Below are 8,675 nucleotides of genomic sequence, written 5' to 3'. Positions count from 1 at the left end.
AGTAAGATAAACTGTTTCTATCAACAAGCAAAACGCTTGGGTAACTTCGATGTGGTTCGAGTTCTCGAGATATGATAGAATTTTTTTTAAAAGGACAAGGAAGGGGTAGACTCTGGTACTATGTGTGCTAGATGGACTACCAAAGGTACCGCAGGAGAAGGTACTCTGTGTACTCAGGAACTTGTGAAGTATGTGTATACCCAAAAATGGGACACGTAGCCTGAATGCGGCAAGGGTGATAATCGGGATACGAAGGTGTCATCCTTCTACTAGTAGAAAAGGTTACTATTATCGTATTACGACTGATCATCGTATGCGGTGGCTCCGACGAGTGTCCTAATTCTTCCAATTGGAATTATGATGCAATACCGTAACCCAGGCCTAGGTGTTGGGTTTACTATTAAGGTATTCGCAGGATAATAAAATCCCCTAAAGAATTGTTTTCATAGAAGGTGTGTATCACCAAGGGAAAACTAATTTCGAATAAAATATAAGTATCATATATGATGTTTTACGTAAGTTATCATACAGCCATTTTCATGCTATACATTATTAGGCTGGGTATTATAGCTCACACTTATTTTCTTAAATTGACACAACACAACAGTGAATCAAGATGCCTACAATGAGAACCACAGCCAGGAAACGGGTAGGAAATGACCAGCTGTTCCGTAGATTTTTTGGTGATGTACCACAGGTAGTTCGAATAAGCTGGATTGGTTTTCAGTTGTTTTTAGTTCGGCTTATTTATAAGTATGACTTATGTTAGGTAATAAACAAGAAACGTATATTTGACCGACGGACTAGCCTTACTTAAAGGTTACTCCCCGATAAGATTTAATTACTTTTGGGTTGTAATAATTATCACTTTATGGTTGAATTACTTTAGCTATGAATGGTTCGTTTCCAAGACAATAACCTGTAAGTATGTGTGTGTGATAAGTGTGGGGTCGTAAAGTGTGAGTATTTATATATTGTAGTGTGAGGTATGTGGTTTGTAGTAGTTTAGATGGCGTGGCCTCCGAGATTCCTGACCCCGGATTTTGGGGCGCCACAACTCAAAAGCAGGGAGCTCCGTTTTTAATGTGTTCCCATATTTGTATTCTCGTGATTTGAATTATTTACTGAAAGAGGAATATAATTTAGCACATACTGTGACATATTTAACACGGAAGAGAGAGAGTGATTGGCGGTGATAGAGAGAGGGGGGTGAAAGAGGGGATAAATTAGGGTTTGTGATTTTTTTTTGGTGGAATAGATGTGTTCAGGTGGGTGGTAAATTCAAAGCATTTAGTTTGGAGCGGGATCTCTAGGGGAAAGATTGAGGACTTTTGACAATTACTTTTGGCCGATGATTGTTTAACGAAATATGACATACATATTTGTAGGCACACACACAAGAGGGGCTTACAACAATGAACCAATGAACGAAGCTTTTTACGGTATTGGTAAGCCCCATGTGAAGAAAACCATGGGCTGATGTATTGTATCATTGTTTATCATTGTCTCGCTTACTGGTACTTACTTTTATGGATTATTATTTACCTAGGACACACATATTTGTGCACACACACAAGTCGGGGGTCTTTTGAGGAAACAACATCTTCAGTCTTTGGAATGAGGGTAAGGTTGCGTACGCTATACTCTCCTCAGACACTGTCGTGGGCGGTATTATTGGGTATGATTGATTGATTGATTACTCTCTCGATCCCACTGAATTTTTTATACTGGGGATGAGAGATTGACACACACTTTAAGACTCTCGTAAAATATGGTTCCCTAATAATTTTAAATATTTTTTCTTTTAAATATAATATTTAAACTTTTATACAGAAAAGGACATGGTTCCCCAAATAATTTTAAATAATTTTTTTTAAAATATAATGTTTAAACTTTTATACAGAAAAGGAAAATTCTAAATATAAATTATAAAACTATATTTTATAGTAGTCTTAAAATACGTGTCAAGTATGAGGAAAAATATGTAAAGAATCCAGTGGAAAGGAGGGAGTAAGGTATACTATATCCTTTATGTGTAAATCTAGCATTTCTTTTACCGTACGGTATTACTTGATTTTTATTGCCTTGGATCGTATCTCAAAGTGCTCACTGAAACGAATGAATAGTATTAAATTAGTCATCAAATTTAACGGGGTATCATTAAAATTACTAAATTCATAGTAAAAATCAAATAAATATTTCAAAATATGTGCTCCAATATTAAAAATTATTTTATGGAATTCTATACATTTTTTTTGAATTATATTACAATCAAATAAAATGTTATGAATTCTAGTATTTTAGATAATACAGTGAGATTTTTAAAAAGTAATGTAATATTTATTTGTAATTTTGTAGTTACCTTTTCTCTTTTCTCAAGATAGAAGCTGAGTTATTATTTTCTTAAGAACCCAGAATTTGTAGCAAGACTAACTTAATTAATACAAATTAAGTGAGTTTTGAAAATACTGTGTTTGTTGGTTATTTCTGTAAACACAATATCTCTGCAAAATCTAAACATCTTTGTTCATCTAAAATCCAACCAAGTTTAAAAAGGCAAAAAAACCAAGAAACACATTCACCCCCCCCCCTTCTGTGTTGCATTCAATATCTAACAAGTGGTATTAGAACAAAATCTGAAAGAAAACAGATAAAAATCTTGGAAGAATGAGTGCACAGAAGATAAGCAATATCAAGATACCAGCCTTTGATAAAATCAACTATACACTCTGGAAGAAAAATATGATGATGTTCATAAGGATGGCCAATCCCATGTACATCCATATTCTCAAGGATGGCCCTTTTATCCCCATGGAAAGGGTTGATGAATCTATTGATAGAGACATTGTCATTCCAACTCACTTTGCCCCTAAAGACCCCTCAAAATACACAGAGCCTGAAAAGGAAAAGGTTTCTCTGGACAGTGGTTTGCAACTAATACTAATAGAGTCACTTGACAATGTTATGTACAACAATATTATCAACGGTGACACGGCCAAACAGATTTGGGAAAAGATTGAAATTCTGTGTGAGGGTACATAGGAAGTAAGGTCTAATCAATGGAGAATAATGGTGTCTGAGTATGAGGGTTTCATGGCCAAGCCTAAAGAAGGAATTACTGAAGTTTTTAAGATATTCAACAAACTGATAAATGACTTACAAATTCATGATAAATATTATGAAGCTTAGGAGGTTAACCTAAAGTTTTTGCTAGCTCTTCCTGACCACCTTAACATAAAATATCAGCTATTAGAGAAGGAAGAGACTTGAGCAGAATGACACTACTACTCTTGTATGGGAACTTGAAAACATATGAGCTTGAAATGTTACAAAGAAAGTCACTGAAGGTAAACCAAGAATATGTAGTTGATGGATCCAGTGCCTTAGTGTTAAATGACAGTGAAGCAAGTGAAGATGGACAAGATGCTCAAATTCCAGTCATTCATGTTGTTGAATAAAAGAAGAAGGGACCTCGGAAATAAGTTGTTTTGGATCTAGAGGAAGATGAATACTACAATCTTGATAAGCTAGATGAGATGGATCAATCAATGGCGGCTAGAAAATTCTCTATAATTAGGGTTAAAAAGCCAAGGTTTTTCAAGAACAAGGGACAGTCCTCAAATAGCAACAACTGGAAACCAAAAACTCAGTATAACTCAGGTAGCAAAGGTGGTTACAAAACTGGATTTGTTGACAGATCAAAGATAAGGTGCTTTAACTGTGATGAGTTGGGCCACTTTGCAACTGAGTGCAAAAATCCAAAGAAAGTGAAGAAGGATAAATCCTATCTGGAATTAGAAGCGAAGTATGAAGCTATCTTGAAGAAACAACAGGGAAAGGTTTACATAGCTGAAGGCAAGAGTTGGGATGACAGTGATGAAGATTATGAGAATGAAAAATTTGGAAATTATGCACTTATGGCCATTGAGCAAGGAGAATCATCCTCATCAAAATCAGAGGTACCAACTCTAACTACCATTGATTTAAATACAATCCTGTATAAAGAAACTGTTGAAAAGATGAGCGTAGAGATGTTTCATATCCACACAAGCATGGTGGCAGCTATTGAGGAAGTTAGTAGGCTGTCAAAGATAAATGAGAAGCTTGAGATTGAAAAGCAAGAATTGGAACTATAGCTTGTTGAGCTTGAAACTGTCAAGCAAGAAATGAATATTTGAAAAATAAGCTCAATGTGCAAGTGAAATAGAAGCTGTATTAAGGGAAAAATTGGAGAAGAATGAGGTGAAACTGAAGTATTTCAGAAATGCATCTCAGTTGGTTGGACAGTACCATGAGAAAAATAAACCACGTGTTAATATAGCTATTGGTTTGGACTATGATGCCTTGAACAACAGTAAGAAAAATGAAGGTAACAAAGGTAAAACAATTGCAAATCAAGATGTCCCAGTTATGCTGAGAAAAGTTGATGCACCTTTGTTCGAGGCATGTGAAGTCACTTTCAGTGAAGTTGAGTTGGTCATCAAGCAAGAACTTGCAGATGAAAACAATGAGAAGAAAAATGAAGAAACCACTCCTACTTCCGAAATTAAGAAAAATCCCATGGTCAACTAAGTTTCTAAGACACCAATCAATGAAATCGAGACTGGGAATGCAGGAAAGAAAAATAAGAACAGGAATGGGAAAATTGGAGTAAACAAGAGCAATAACTTTGCATTTGTTTCAGATGCTCCCGGGAAATCCACCTTTGTAAAAAGGCTATTAGTGAGCCAAAAGTGGGAGCATGCAAATACAATGAAGCAAAGGTTGAAGATCCCTATTCCTTCTGTAAAAAAATTGATTGCATTCCTTGCAATATGAAAGTGATGAAAAGCTGTCATAAACTAAGAGTAGATCTCAAAGAAGTTATGCTTGGATCTAAAGTTAAAAAGGAAAATGCAAATCAATCATTGAACACTGTTCTTTCCGAGTTATCAAATTCTACTTCTGCAAATTCGGTTAAACTGAAGAAAGAACCCAACACTGCTTGGGTAGCTAAACACAATTAATCCATATTGTGTGCAAGGCAAAGTGAAGAAAGTCATATGGATCATAGACAGTGGATGCTATAGGCATAAGACATGTGATAAAGCCCTGTTATCATAATTTGAGGAGATGGATGGCCCATTGGTGACTTTTGGAGACAACGGCAAAGGATTCACAATGGGATATGGCAAGTTAATTTCTGGAAATATTGTCATTGAATATGTAGCACTAGTAGTTGGTCTTGAGGTGAATCTCTTGAGTGTCAGTCAATTCACATATAAATGATTCAAGGTTTCATTTGACAAAGGAGAGTGCTATTGGTGAGACTGCGTAGCCGTATGAACAGTTACATGATAACTCAACACGATAACAACACTAGAACATGACAGGTTAATAATACTACGTCTACACAAGAAATCAGGAAGAATGAAGACAAGGCAAATACAAAGAATCAGAAGATTAGAAGAAGGCCCAAAGTCTGTTTACAGGTCACTGAAAGAAGTTCATTAATATGTTCATGCCTCAGTGAAGAATAAAGGTTAAAGACTTTCAGGATTTTAGAAATGATGAAGATTCAGTGTATAAGTGCTACCAGAAGATTTCAGTGTATTGGCATTGATTGAAGATAGACAGTGTATGAAGCATAGGAATCTGAAGAATTGAAGACATGGTATAGACAGAGGTTAAAGAAGACAATTGCAGTCTTAAAGCTATACTCACTGACAGGAGTTCATTTATATGTTCAAGCGTCGGTGAAGAACAGTGAATGAAGTATTCAAGATTGTAGTAGCAATGAAGACATTGTCTATAGTACTAGAAAGGATTCCAGTGAAAGTATATTTGTTTGTTGATAGTCAGTGTACGAAGCAATAAAGTAAGGCAAGCCTAACAATGTAATCAAGTCTATAATACGAAGACCTGAATCAGAGCTAGTCGTCTGTGAACCAGACCAGTTCCACTAGGCGTCAGCGTTTCATGAAAGGGATCTTAGTATTATCATTAGAAGGAATTTTAAGTGAGGATTCGTATCAGGGAATATAGGTTTTATGATTCAGACGAAGACTCAAGAGAGAAGACTTAAAGATGGGATAGCTCAGGGAATGCAATGCTCTACAGAAACTAAGTCAAGGTGATCACTACCTTGTAGTAGGAGTCATTATGATCAGTATATTGATCTTCAGAAGCAATATCCTGGATGTACAGTTCAATATTTCAGTACAGGAACTGATTTTGACTTGGTGTGATACTGGGGGAATAAATGAGAGCAAGAATAATTTCACAAGTGCGGTTTTCATCCCTTGGCCGCCATAGAGAAACGAGTTGAATTTTTTCTAAGACAAATTCACCCTAGGTTCACCTTGGTCGTTATAGAGAAATGGGTTGAATTTTTTCTAAGGAAAATTCACCCTAGGTTCACCTTGGTCGCCATAGAGAAATAAGTTGAATTTTTTCTAAGGTAAATTCACCTCAGGTTCACCTTGGTCGCCATAGAGAAATGGGTTGAATTTTTTCTAAGGCAAATTCACCCTAGGTTCACCTTGGTCGCCATAGAGAAATGGGTTGAATTTTTTCTAAGGCAAATTCATCCTAGGTTCACCCTGGTCGCCATAGAGAAATGGGTTGAATTTTTTCTAAGGCAAATTCACCCTAGGTTCACCTTGGTCGCCATAGAGAAATGGGTTGAATTTTTTTTGAGTAAAATTCACCCTAAGTTCACGTTGGTCACCATAGAGAATTGAGTTGAATTTTTCTAAGACAAAATTCACTCTTGGTCGCCACAGAGCTTGTACTACCTTGGTCACCACAGAAACCCCAGCCACAACATTATTGATTAATTATTAATTAACTAGTTTATAGCCCGTGCTTTGCACACGGGTATTTCAAAAATTATTTAATAAAATGAATAAATAAAATTATAATTAAAATTGAATAATATAATTATGAAAGATTAAGTTATTTATATAATAAGTGTATTGCATCTACATATTATGATAAATTTATTTAAGAACTACTTTCGTTACATAAGTTATTTTTATGTTATATATTTTATGAGATTATTTCTATAAATAGATCTGTTAAAATTTAAAGTTTACTTCAAATTTGTATTAAAAACTTACCATAAGTAACACAATTCATATTTATAATTGTATTGCAAAGTTTCTATAATTAAAATGGGTCATAATAAATAAATGGATCTTTTATAAACCTAATATGGATACCAAACCTAAAAATGGATAGTCCACTAGGTCAAATTAAAGTTAAAAATTATATCCGAGCCAAAATATGGATACCAAACCTTAGGAAAGGGTTATCCAACAATTTATAATATATAGATTTATGTGGTTTATTCAGAGGCACATATTTAAATTGATATAAAGTCTACACATCTGAAGCAGAAGATATCAGTTGTACTGTTCTAAGTTTTTATCTTCTTCTCCGACGAGAGGAGATAAAACTAACAGCAAAGAAAATACAGAGAAGCTCCGGGCATATTGTAAATCAGTTATTCTTCTCACCGGAGTAACGTTATAACGCCCGATTTAATTCTTGTATATTCATAGGGGCATTATAATCGTTACCCGGTAATTAAATCCTTAGACAAACAAAAGCTAGATCATTGTATAGGATTTAATTTGTAAATCTTTGTAGAAGCTAGGAACTTTGTTGTTCTTAGATTGTAACCGGTTAATTTATTTACTGGAGTGTAGCAACTCCCCTTGCAGATTTATATACGAATATATATTTCCCCGAATATCTTGTGTTCCTCGTTTTATATTCCCAAACATATTCACCACAAGAACACGGAACCAGTAACGGAGCACTAAATCTATATCCGCTAAAGATTCGAAAGAATTTTTAATTTAGTGATTATCGTATTCAATCCCCTATTCTACGATAATTTGGGACTTAACAATTGGTATCAGAGCTTGTTGATCGATATATTGATCAGATCCGGTGTGTCAGCCCAAACAGTCAAGTTCTCATATTTTCAGATTTTTTAATTTTCAAAAATTATCAACACTTGAGATTTTTGAATTTTAAATTATTTGGACTTATCCATAATTTTTATTTCTGATTTATTTATTTTTTCAAAAAATTTAAAATTCTTAAATTTAATTTTTTCTTAAATAATAATTTACATTTTATTTAATTTTTAAGAAAATTTGAAATTTTTGAAAATTAGATTTTATGTAAATATTTATATTTGATTAATTTATTTTCTAAGAAAATTAAAAATATAGGAAATTTAAATTTCTCTTAAATATTAAATTAAGGGTACTCAAAGTATTGGTAGACTCAAGATTCCTATGGGCGTTAAAGATGATTTTAATCTTTCGAAGAAAACGAAGACCATGTGTTATTCAGACGGAAAATTCCTGAATACGAAAATTGAAGATAATGGTTTTCTTACTCCAATAGAACTGATTTCAAGCCGTACAGATGAACATTGTGGAACTTCCTCAAAGGCTTACTCCATAGGTTACCACTGGGTTTTCAGACGCAGAAAATGAATGAAATTTCTACGGGTACAATTTTTCTCGAAGATTTTAAGACAACTCTATGATTCCAGATTATACATTCACACAGTGGTTTATACCAATGCTACATTCATCCGGGAATCACAGAGATCAGAAATGCAGGAATTGTGGAGGTCAGAGAGAATAATGGTGACAAACAAACATCTCAGCCAC

This window comes from Apium graveolens, chromosome 2 (genome assembly GCF_009905375.1).
Source record: "Apium graveolens cultivar Ventura chromosome 2, ASM990537v1, whole genome shotgun sequence".
NCBI classification, from domain to species: Eukaryota; Viridiplantae; Streptophyta; class Magnoliopsida; order Apiales; family Apiaceae; genus Apium; species Apium graveolens.
Note: the sequence above shows the minus strand (reverse complement) of the source record.